General features: G+C 38.0%; 1 long non-coding RNA gene across 1 annotated transcript; it reads left to right on the top strand.

Annotated features, from left to right (window-relative positions):
- The first annotated feature begins 9,508 nt into the window (after positions 1–9,508).
- On the top strand, positions 9,509–12,675 carry LOC137021023 (uncharacterized). The gene is made up of 3 exons (XR_010895269.1): positions 9,509–9,783; positions 10,002–10,586; positions 12,567–12,675. It is a non-coding gene; the product is annotated as an uncharacterized lncRNA (long non-coding RNA).
- Positions 12,676–13,028: the final 353 nt, after the last annotated feature.

Genomic DNA, 13,028 nt, shown 5'->3' with positions numbered 1-13,028 from the left:
TAAGTGAATGACTGAAATTGGCAGCAACCACACATGCCTTTTAAATAGTGCTTGACATGTGAAACACATGAGAGACTCGACCAGTTGTTGATTGTTGCTAAGATATCCAAGAATAAAAAATAGATGACCTTGACAAATGGGTGATTTGTGTGTGTGTGTAGTGGTGGTGGTGGTGGTTGTTGTTGTTTTCCACAGAGCTTCGAATTGCCATCTCGGTGAAGATACATGGGTAATTGACATGATATGTCAAGCAGTAACAGCAGATGTCAAAAGTGTTAGTTCACCCAAAAACGAAATTTCTGTCATTAAGTACTCACCCTTGTGTCGTTCCAAACATGCAAGACCTTCATTCATCTTCAGAACACAAATTAAGATATTTTGGATGAAATCCAAGAGGTTTTTTATCCTAGACATCGTTAAAATACTCCATGTAACTACAGTGGTTCAACCTTAATGTTATGAAGAAACGGGAATACTTTTTGTGCACAAAAACTAAACAAAAATAACTACTATTCAACAATACTTTTCTTGCCTGTCAGTCTCCTACTCAGTTGACGCAGTGCAACGCTTCTGTGTTTAAGTCCGAACGCTGGTTTAGGATTGGCCTATAGAAAACTGACAGGCAAGAGAAGATAAAGTAGTTATTTTTGTTTTGTTTTTGTGCACAAAAAGTATTCTTGTTGCTTCATAACATTAAGGTTGAACCACATTGACTATTTTAACGATGTCTTTACTATTTTTCTGGACCTTGAATGACTGTAATTATGTTGCTCTCTATGAGGGATAAAAAAAAAAAATGGTTGTGGATTTCATCAACAATATCTTAATTTGTGTTACGTTTGTGGAATGACATAAGGGTGAGTAATTAATGACAGAAATTTCATATTTGGGTGAACTTACCCTTTAAACAACTTCCATTATTCAAAATTTTGGGGTCATTAAGATTTTTTTAAAAGAAATTAATATTTTTATTCAACAAGGATGCATTAAAAGAGGCATTAAAGCCCTAGTAAAAAAAAAAAAAAAGAAATATATATATATATTTATACCAAAATCTATTTAAAATACACTTATTTCATACTAAGTATACTTCAAATCAATTAACATATTGACTTATAATTAAACTTTATTTGGGCTAGGGAAGACATGTATAATCTTACAAAAGGTTTATATTTCAAATAAAAGTTGTTTTGAAATTTCTATTGATCAAATAATAAAAAAACATATTACTGTTTCCACAAAAATAGTAAGCAGCACAACCATTTTCGACATTGATAAGAAGTTAAAAAATTGTTTCTTTTGACCAAATCAGCATATTAGAATGATTTCTGAAGGATCATGTGATTCTAAAGATTGGAGTAATGATGCTGAAAATTCAGCTTTGAAAACATTTTAAAATATATTAACCTAGCAAACAGTTACTGTAAATTTCAATGTTATTTCAAGATGTTGCTGTTTTTACTGTATTGTGCCACTGCCTTAGACTCCGAGTTACCGCTTAGAGAAAGTTAGCAATCTGCATAACGTTTTTACCTACATTTTGCATGAATATGATGACTTAAAATGCTTTCCAGGTTATTAGCTCACTAGGTTCTGCAACTGAGCTCAAGTATTTGTGAATTGCACTAAGCCACAGGGTGGTTTCACAAAATAGATCACATAAAAGATAACACTGCCCAGCGGTCGAATTGAATGAGACCATATAGGTATTCTTTGAAACCAATAACCCAGAAAACAACATAATTGACAATAATCCCCTCAAATACATCTCCATTTACATACCCTGTGTGCATGCAGCGCACTTCCTGTGGCCTGAATGGATCCCACTGTTACCAGAGGATAAAAGCCCATCACAACAACAGGCCATGACAGTGCAGTCGAATAGCCCTTTAAACAGAAATGAAATCAAATCCGTTTGCATCCGTGTCCAAAGCAGCACCTGTCACGCGTCCACTTTCCAAGGCACCAGCGATTCCTCTCCTCCATGCTTTTTATTTGCGTTCAGTCTTCTGAAACGTCAGCCTCTCTGCGGGTGGTGTGTGTAGAGCTGCCCTTAGTGGGATCACAGCTCCGTTCAGCACTACGGACAGCTCCAGCAAAAGCAATGCTAATGAAGCACGGCCTTCCTTGTTCTCCTCTGTAGTAGCATCAGACAGGCGCTCACTCTCACCATCTCCTCTAAATGATCCACTGCTGCCGCGAGCGTAACCCCGAGAGAGAGGATGTTCTGTGCTTCTGTGTCCCATGTTCTTTGCTCTCTGCCTCCTCATTTTTTTATGAACTGCCTCTTTCTCTCTTGCTCGTCTGTTCTCGCCCTGCTCCAAAGAGACAGGAACACAAAAAATCACCCATTCCCGTTGCCTTTTTCTCATCCTAATAGGACAAACTGGAGAGGAAGAGGATATGAAATTCTGCCGAGTAGCGGCAGAGACTGTCATTCGAGGGGCAACCAAGATCTCACCCTTTCTATTTAATTCCTGCTGTCAGCCGGCCTTCGTCAGGACGACAGGGAGAGCGGAAGGGGTTAAAGGGTCATGGCTGAGACATTGCTTCTATTTCTGTGGATCTCCTGAAGACATGTTGTGTCCCGGTGTCAGGTCAACTGAGAACAAAGGTCAAGTGGAAGAGGTTAAAGTTGCCTGCAAGCGGACATGCTTGTTTGTATAAATAAGTGTATGTGGTGTTTCCTACTTCTTACGTTATTTATGCTTCAAATGACTTAAAATAGCTTTTTTATTGTTGTTAGTACATTTTGTATTTATTTTGTCCTGTATTTTATTTGTCCAATGACTGTTTCTGTTTTTTATTCTCTCCACTGTCTCGGCTGTTGGATGTGAATCTACTTGACAGACGGTACTCAATAACAATGTGAAGGTCTGGCTGTTGCAACCAAGACGAACACAGACTGTCCAACTAGAGAAAGAGAAAACGGACATCTGTTGGTTTTTGAACATGCATTGATGCATCTCAAGCTGCCATCGCAAAGCCTTTCCTCCAGGCAACAACAAAAACGAGATCAAGGGAAGGGGGAAAAAAGATGCATTTTCTTTATTGAACAGTTGTGCGGTTGTGTGTATAATTTAAAGGGAAACAAAGCATATTGTGTAGCAGATTGCAGTCTGCTCTGGCTTAATTGGAGATGGGAAGAGTGAGGCAGATGTGAGTTAAGACTGTTAAACTCTGATTACTAGGATGTATGTTCGCCCCACACTCTCTTCTAGCATACAGAGGCTGGTCGAAAATATTGATCAAAACCAAATCAAAAATGGTAGCTGAGGTTTGAATGCAGTATATATATGTGCAGATTTGTGCTTACTCTGGATAAGTTGTCTATCTATCTATCTATCACTGTTCTATTGATCCTTCTGTCTGCTTATCCATCATCCATCTATCTATCGTTATTTCTGTCTAATATGGCCTATGAACCTCAAGGATTTTAAACTTTTTTTCAAAACTTTCAATCAAGGCTTTGCCATTCAAAAATGATTATATATACACCTTACATTCAAATTTGAAAAAAGAGGAAGAAATCAGGAAAAGGTACAACCTAGACTCAAACTACACTTGAGTTATATATGAATCGTAACATGACTTTCCATTCCAATGATCTAGTGAGATCTAGATTGACTGGTTTCACACAACTTCCGTGAGTGTGGACATATAAATGTTTTATCAGTCCATCTGGAAACAAAGTTCTGTGTAAAAGATGCTGTTTTGACACAGCAAGCACTTCTGAGGGTAAAATAACCCTTGAATTTGGCCAAGTTTCCAAGGTTTGTGACATCAAATCTTTTAAATATATTCAATATGTTTCAGTTCATATATGCATAATTGAAATGAGAAGTTATGCTAATTTTCATTGCCAACTGGTTTCATATTCTCTGTTCTTTCTTTCCGTACCAGGTGACCAATTGTGTGTGTGTTTTAATTACAGCAGGGTTTAGTGTGGTTGCCTCTTCATCCAGTACTCTAACAGTCCAGGAAACCTGTGGAAATTACTCCTGACAAAACTAAGTAGCTCACCTCTCTCGATTCACCAGATTAAGAGAGACTGCCCTCCTAGTGGAGTCTCCCTCCTTTGTTTCTATCTCTCTCACACACACACTTTCTCTTCTCATCTTAATCGTGAAGCTCCCATCAAGTACATGTCCCTGGAAACAAAACTCAGTTACTAATAATACTCCGAGTCCTTCTTGGTTTGGTTTGGAGGAGGTCTTTTGTCGGGTACGGTAACAAGTCTGCAGGGAGTTTTGCTCTCGTGGGATCCAAAAGCAGACAGAAGGCTTGGCACTTTTTGCCATATCTCTATCTCCACGCTCTGCCAGACATCCTGAGCTAAAGTGTGCTACACTGATCTTGTTCCTCTCACAGCGAGTCTCCTTTTTCTCTATTTGCGTCTGTTGTCCCAAATCCTTTCTCACAAATCATTTTCCACTCTAGAATTGATCAGCACTTTGACCTTCTCTCTTCCCGGGGTTTTCGTCTCACTTGTCTCTTTCACATCAAGCCTTGCGGATCTTTTTCACCAAAAATGGAAAGAGCTTGCACCTTCTCTTGTTCCATCTCACTCTTTGTCTTTTTTCCACAATCTCCTTGCTTGACTCCAAAAGGGTTTTTTCACCTTGAAATGGCACTTCTGTCCGTTCGGCCTTACTGTAAGGGGCAGCCGAATCCATCGGAGGCTTTAGCCAAGCGGAGCAGCTGAGTCACCTGCTCGGACGTGATTGCGTTGGATTCAGGATAATCCAGCACCTTCACTACTCTCAACTGTTCCTGGTCTATTTCTATCTCAAGGACAGGCCCTTTGAGAGAAGATGGCCTCAATCACTGATAGAGGCCGTGGTGTTCTTTAAGAAAAAAGCTTTTTTTGGGTTTCAAGCAATGAACGAAGTTTAAGGAAGTCTCAGGCAAGCAAGCAAACTCTAAGCTCCCTTTTAACCTGAATGCCCATTACTGGTTCATGCAAATGCAGAGTGAAAATCCCCAGCCTTGATGCTGGCAAAATCTCTCCAATTGTTGCTTTGCCTGAAAACAAGGGTAAATTAGACCTTACAAAGTGTCCTCAAAGGATAGGCTTCTTCGAATTTGGTTAAAAGAACCTTGGAGGTGAGAATGAGTGCAAATAGAGTGAATTCTAGAAAGTGTTGCACCATCATCTATGAACTGTTAAAACCTCCTCACAGACCGCAGCATATAAATAGACTTGACTGTGGCCGCTGTGTGAGTCAGTGGCTGTCAGCAAAGCTTAACTTCGAGGGTGGATGTTGGGGGAGGAGGGTGGTTGTCCTTTTCTGTGCTTTTCCAGACAGAAAGATAATCATTTCCCCCCCCAGGATAAGAACTGCGAGAAGGGGATTCTATCCAGTTGGGGGTGCTGGCAGGGAATTCAGGGTGTTTTTGGCCCGAAAGCCCTGACTCTGCAAGGTCACCTCACCATGAGTGAGTCTGTGATGATGTGCATGAAGGACAATGCCCGGAGCGCATGTGATGGAACCAGGCCAGAGTGCCACCGCGTGCTGCCAGCATGACAGACAGGCCGCAACACCACCAACCAACGAGGTCCTGAAACAAACTGACAGTTAACAGCATTACATGCTAATGCTCTTGGTCTTTTTGTATAATTTATGTGCTTTTTTGCTTTTATTTATAGGATGTAGAGAAGCAGGAATGCTGAAAGAAAGGTACAAGATGATCCAGGCCGGACTCAATCCTGGATCGGCTTGATACTTTGCATGAGTGCATGCGATACCCACTGCACCATATTGCTGACATTCCGTAATGTAATTATCATTTTATATTCTGTATCATATTTGTATATAACATATGTGACACCTGCTGGCAAAATAAGTCGGAATGCGCACAGGCTAATACGAGCTAAGGCAAAACAAGTGAAAAATGTCGATTTTGATCAAATTTGAGGTTTTCACAAAAATGAGTTCATTAAGCCCTCATCTAGCGATCCCAATGCTCCAAATACCAATTAAAAGTATCTTTATTTGTACATTTTCCAAGAGGAGTACCTTTCATTTGTCCACGAAAAGTGCACATATACACAGAATTACAGTATTTCAAAATATCTGTTTTGTCTTAAATGAACGTTTGGTTAACTGTTGGGGAAAACCATCTGACATTATATTAGATCTGTGCAGTACAGTAGGTCTTAATATACAGGATGTCTGTTTCATTAAAGGGTTAGTTCACCCAAAAATGAAAATTCTTTCATTAATTACTCACCCTCATGTCGTTCCACACCCATAAGACCTTCGTTCATCTTCAGAACACAAATTAAGATATTTTTTCATAAAATCCAATGGCTCGTGAGGCCTGCACTGACAGCAAGTTAATTTTGACATTCAAATGGCCAGAAAGCTACTAAAGACATATTTAAAACAGTTCATGTGAGTTCAGTGGTTCAACCTTAATGTTATGAAGTGACGAGAGAACTTTTTGTGTGACAAAAAAGTTAAATATTGACTTTGTAGCGTCTGGACCAATCAGCCACACAATTATTCATGGTATTCAATGAATTACCCATAAACTCACTCTCACTATCAAAGTTCTCTGAACTCATCCCCCTAAAACTGCAACCAACATCCCAAGTGTAGCTAGCACACAGGCACAACTAGGTGTCCTGTTACAGTTATATGGTACTTTTATGATCCAGAAGAATTCTGGAGAGACTAGTGACTCATTCTTCCTGAGAAGGACAAATAAACTCTTAATCCTACGTATTCTCTATATAACCACTTGGGAAATGTATAAACATGTATCCAAGTTTCCCATCTCATGACTTTCCTTTTATAGGCTTTATTCTATGTATTAATTCTCTCTTTTGAACTATTTTGGTATTAATGTTCCATAGTTGCAAATGTATAGTTAACTGAGATCACATTGGCAGCATGCTTGGTATCTACGGACTCCAACTTTCATTTCCTATTTGGTAATTTATGTTACATGTTACTAACTCTGTGACACATTAGTATTATAAGAATCTAGAGGGTTCTTCTCTCAAACATCCAATCCAGTGTCTTATGCTAATATCTTGCTACAGAACAAAGACTCGTAAAACTTCCCTCCGAGGAGGCAACTCCTTATTGGCTCAGACACCTTAAGAGGGTGTGATGTCTCCACCCCTTATATTCATGGATCACAAGATAAAACCTCTCTCTTCCTGCTCTTCCTCCTCTTCTTCTTTTTTTTTTACTGACAAATGCTGACGTCAAGATGACGCTTTAAGAAGCTAGAAGCTTCTAAGGAACCCCAAGCTTGTGCCAGGCCTCGGCCTAGACCTTCCATTCACCAAAGATCCTCTGAATCCAACTGGTTCTCTTTCATCAAGACAATATCAGCAAAGATTCAACGGGAGCCTCCACAAATTGCATCAGGACACTTTAATTCAACTTGGAGAGACATGCAAGTATCAAACTTAGTCTCATTATCGGATACATTGAGTATCCTTACCCCTTTTAAAGAAGGGCCGGTTAAAATTAAAACTGATGGTTTGCTCAAGGCTGTTGATCTGCTGAATGTCCAACAATGCTGTAACCTCTTGCTTCCTGTACTCTGCTTTAGCTCTCTCTCTCTTGGTAAACTGTATGCATGTATGTGTGTGAATGTTAGAGTAGTTTAAGTGTTTAGTCTAGTTAATAAAGTCTTGTTCATGTCACACGTAAGGTTGTCCGTGTTTTGCGCTCATATACGGGAGTCCCTATTCATGTCGGTCCTGACTACAGGCTTTTAGTAGAATAAGATTATTTCCCATAACCTGGAAATGAACATTTCTCAGTTAATAAACAATTAACACTGTGTGTTCATTGAACAACAGGTTAATTGATTGTAATATTAATTTTATTACATTAAGTTAATTTTATTAACTGATTAAAATATTAATAATTAATTATAACTAGTTATGATTAATTATTCATATTTATTTTGAGCTAATTTGCTACAACTTTATTCAACAATATCTAGTGATACACGCTCCGAACCACTGATTCGAAACAAAAGATTTGTAAAGCTTCGAAGCTTCATGAAGCAGTGTTTTGAAATCACCCATCAGATATTGTTGAGTAAAGTCGTTATTTATACAGAATTTTTAGTTTTGGGTGAACTAACCCTTTAATGTTAATCAAACAATTATGATATCATGGAAAAAAGTTGAATATATATATATATATATATATATATATATATATATATTTTCCTAAAGATATTTGGTTTTGACTTGGTGTGTGCCAAATTTGGTGTCAATATCAGGCATTTTAAGGTATGGTTGCACTGTGATTTTGTGTTGGAACCTTCAGAATACTTTAACTCGATTTTTCTCAGAATTGACTTTGCTGTCAAACACGTGTAGCTCATTCTTTTTCCTTTTTTTTTTGTCTGATTCCAGCAAATCATATATCATTTTGAAGGTTTTTTAATAGAGAATGTGAAAACATGTTTGAAAATGTGTTCATTGCGACTCATTTTGCCAGCATCGGTCACATATATATTCTTCTCAAACAATTTTTTTTAGAAATGTTATTTAGTACATTAGTTTTCAGATGCTGTATATTTTATATAAATATTACATTATATACCTCAACAGAAACTCTTTATGGTGTTGGTTCAAAAAGCTCAGACTGAGAGAGAATAACTCAAAGATTGTGTTTGGAGCAGAGTGCAAGTACAAAGTGGCGGTCTTTGATCTCCATGGCAGCAGTGACAGCGACTGGGCGGGCGGAACCACGCGGAGGGTCTTCCGGGATTCATTATCCTGTTTGTGAGCTTTTTAATGATGGGGGAGGTCCCTGCCCTCACGAAGAGTCACAACAGAGAGCCGTTTATGCACACATCTGAACAGACGAGCTGTGAGCATTCTCTAATTATGGTTTAAGATCCATTAAAACTGTTTCTTTCATTTAGACTTTTCATGGCAATTACGTTTGACTATGAAGGTAATATGCAAACAATCACTCGTGAAGCAACAACAAAAACATGCTTGATAAACTCCAGAGACAACAACAATTGACTGTTCAGCTTAAGCGTACTGTCATTGTATTTTTCAGTTAGTGCTGTAAAGAGACAGTTCCACATTATTATATTGTATTTTAATTAAACTGTCCAGAGATCACATTCCAGGCCAAAGAATGAAAGTGGCAGATCATCTGCAACGATAAATACTTTACATCAGTTGTAAAGTGATTAATCAATCAATGTTGGCAGATGCCTTGTTTAATACTGGAGCTTGTTCTTTTAAATACTACACAATAGGGAAATATAATGATCTCTCTTAAGCCAGGGGCTTTTTTATTATTATTATTTTCGCCAATTAAGACAAATTTCAGGAATAAGATTTCTTTCATCATAGGACAAAACTAGCAGTCTTTGATCACTTAGATTCCCAAACCCTTCTGACCTAAAATATTTATTAAAATATAAAATAATTCTATTCCATAATATAACAACACATTTGCATATTCACAGTCCCCTTATGTTGGTTAATGGTCACATGACATGCAAAATATTTCATCATTTTAGCAAGAATGACGCGTTTGATTATGTAAAATGTGCTGTCGATCGCAACCAGGATACAGGCTGACATAAGAGCATTGATGTTGCACAGTTTTGGCTTTTCCCCATGATCTCACAGGAGTCACATATCACAATCTGACAAGCAACAAATGTAAAGGACAGAAAGAAAAAATCACACCATCTGCATCTGGCTTCAGCCGATCAGGATATTCCTTCTGATGATTTAAGCAAGCCTGAACATGTCTCAGAACATGATGTCAGATATAGGTATGTGTCTCATTCTCAGTCACACTGTCTCACTCTCCCCTCCCTCATTTATTTCAGTTCTCTCTCCCCTCATGTCCTGTGAGACAGTGGTGTGATGTAATGTGAAGTAGAAATGGTGTTGACTCTTTGACCTTGCTCTAAATCCTCAGACGGAGAATAAGAGCGGTTATAAAAAATGTTGTATTACCTCACTCTCTGTCTGTTTCTGCATTTTGTAGGAGGGGTTGAGAAGGGGTGCGGTGTAAATCTACTCATCATATTAAACCCTGGTCTCTGAGTCCTGACTGATGCCTCATTTTGAAGATCTCATTCCCACCAATAGAAGGCACAGTTCATTGTTCTCATGTGTGAGAGGGAAAGATTGGTGATCGGTTTAATTCTTGGTTGAGCATTGTTAAACATTATTAATTAATTGAGTTTTTGTTCCAAATGTTTAGGTATTTTTGTAATATTATAACAGTTTACCTCTTTGTTACTGTTAAATCACATTTATTTGTCTTTCTTAAATTTCTTTATTACCTTTAAAGGTGCCCTAGAATTAAAAATTGAATTTATCTTGGCATAGTTAAATAACAAGAGTTCAGTACATGGAAATGACATACAGTGAGTCTCAAACACCATTGTTTCCTCCTCCTTATATAAATCTCAATCTCATCCGACGAACAGGCGGATCTCAACATAACACCGACTGTTACGTAACAGTCGGGGTGTACGCCCCCAATATTTGCATATGCCAGCCCATGTTCAAGCATTAGACAAGGGCAGAATGTCTGGATCTGTGCACAGCTGAATCATCAGACTAGGTAAGCAAGCAAGGACAACAGCGAAAAATGGCAGATGGAGCAATAATAACTGACATGATCCATGATATCATGATATTTTTAGTGATATTTGTAAATTGTCTTTCTAAATGTTTTGTTAGCATGTTGCTAATGTACTGTTAAATGTGGTTAAAGTTACCATAGTTTCTTACTGTATTCACGGAGACAAGAGAGCTGTCGCTATATTCATTTTTTAAACACTTGCAGTCTGTATAATTCATAAACACAACTTCATTCTTTATAAATCTCTACAACAGTGTGTAATGTTAGCTTTAGCCACAAAGCACTATCAAACTCATTCAGAATCAAATGTAAACATCCAAATAAATACTATACTTATGCGATTAGACATGCTGCATGATGAACTTTGTAAAGAACAATTTTGAGGGTTATATTAGCTGTGTGAACTGTATTTATGCTGTTAAAGGCAAGCGCGAGCTCAGTGGGCGGGGAGCGTGAGCATTTAAAGGGGCCGCAGCCTAAATCGGCGCATATTTAATGATGCCCCAAAATAGGCAGTTAAAAAAAAAAATTAAAAAAAAATCTATGGGGTATTTTGAGCTGAAACTTTCAGGGGAAACCTTAGACTTATATTACATCTTTTAAAAAGACGTTCTACGGCACTAAATAGTGTAGTCCAAGTAGGAGGGGCTTGGCGCACCATTGGAAAACCTTTATTTTGTTTATTTTTTTTTAGATTTCAAGTCATGGTCACTATGAATTGTCATTATATAGAAAAGTGCTGCAAATTCTTTAAAATGTTATCATCATTTTGTGTTTCACAGAACTACGCATGGTTGAATTTGTTAGATTTAGTTTTTATCTAAACTTAGATTGTGCTTATGTCTTTAATCAGCAGTGGTTTAGTCTCTATGATTCATTTCCCAGCGACATTCTATCACAGGGCATTGAGGTGTTTTTGTTTACACCCTGCGAAAAAAAACATGTCACTGCTGTTAGCGTCCCACAAATCTGAAGAGTTTTGAAATATCGTGTATCCGCACTATTATTTTTATTAAACGACTGAAAACTCAGCAAACTGACATATAAAAAAAACAGTGAGGAGGAACTTCTCATTAGCTGAGCGTGGAGAAGAAAGCCACACTGTTTTCTTTGCTGCAAGCAGGCATGAAGAAATGGAGCAACAGATCAGAGAATGAGAAAAAAAAAAGTTGCTGTTATTCACCGGTGTGGCAACCCCAACATCTGAATAACAGTCACTTTGACAAACTGCAAATCAAATCACCGCACCACCTACTCCACTTGCCCCTAAAGTTGATAGATACTCTTGTATTATTTAACAGACATAATTTGCCAAGAGCTCTCTGGATTAGTGAAAAACGCACAGAGTGGAGTGTCTCGCAACTCAAAAGGAATAGCGGCATAAAATCAAAACCTTGCAGACATGTCGATGAGTGTTTTTTTTTTTTTAAACATGCACACAGAGAAACAGTTGCTATGGAAAAAGCTTAATGAGGGGGAATTAAGATGGAGAGGAAGGAGCAGGCCACGGGCTAGTTTTAGAAAAACAAGTCGAAGAGATGTCTGATCTAATTTATAAACCCCAAGTGTCATTTCCAAATCCCCCCCCCCCCCTCTCTCTCTCTCTCTCTCTTAGCTGCTATGTAAAACAAGAGATGAATAAACAAATCTGCCTCATTAATATGTATAACCATACATGTCTACGGCAGTACCGGGATGTCAACAATGCTTTGTAACAGGAGAATATATTCAGCTATCGCTGTTAAATGCACTATCAGCAGTACAGCATATTTGATGCTTTTGAAATATTACTTGCTGCAACAAGGTTATTACGAGGATTTCGTTCAGCATTATAACATACAAAACATGTTGCATTTACTACCGCACATAATCTCTCTTTGAGGCTTATAATATTCACATTTTCTGATTTTAAATAGATATATTACCTGGAATTCTCATTTTGGGTTTATGTTTTAACAGGTTGTATACGTCTGATACACACACACACATGCTCGTTCACGCTCCAGTAGAGGATAGCTGGTGAGGAATTAATGGTACAATGATCTTCTAATTACCCCTGGATCATAATGCTAAGGTGAGGTAGAAAAACAAGAGAAAGAAACTTGTATGCTAATTATATTTCAAGTAATGCAAAGGGGTTGCATTGTCAGTGAATCAAATATAGTTTTTTTGTTCAGGCTTTAATGGGTGGCTAATTGCTCCTCTCTCGTTAGTCATAGACTATTCATGTACAATTAGCCTGTAATTCAGTCTCTGTGCAAGCACAAGGGCACAGCTTAGATGTGCTACCTGTGTCCTGTGTTACTTCCTGTTACTCCTACAGTTTAACACGACTTCATGCTAATGACTCAATCATTATGAAGTTAAAAACATTGTGAATAAACTGAGAGTAATTAACTATGTATGTATGTGTGTGGCATG

The sequence above is a fragment of the Chanodichthys erythropterus genome, chromosome 6 (assembly GCF_024489055.1).
Source record: "Chanodichthys erythropterus isolate Z2021 chromosome 6, ASM2448905v1, whole genome shotgun sequence".
In the NCBI taxonomy this organism is placed as follows: domain Eukaryota; kingdom Metazoa; phylum Chordata; class Actinopteri; order Cypriniformes; family Xenocyprididae; genus Chanodichthys; species Chanodichthys erythropterus.
The sequence above is the reverse complement of the archived record's forward strand: the minus strand, read 5'-3'. Positions and strand labels throughout refer to the sequence as shown.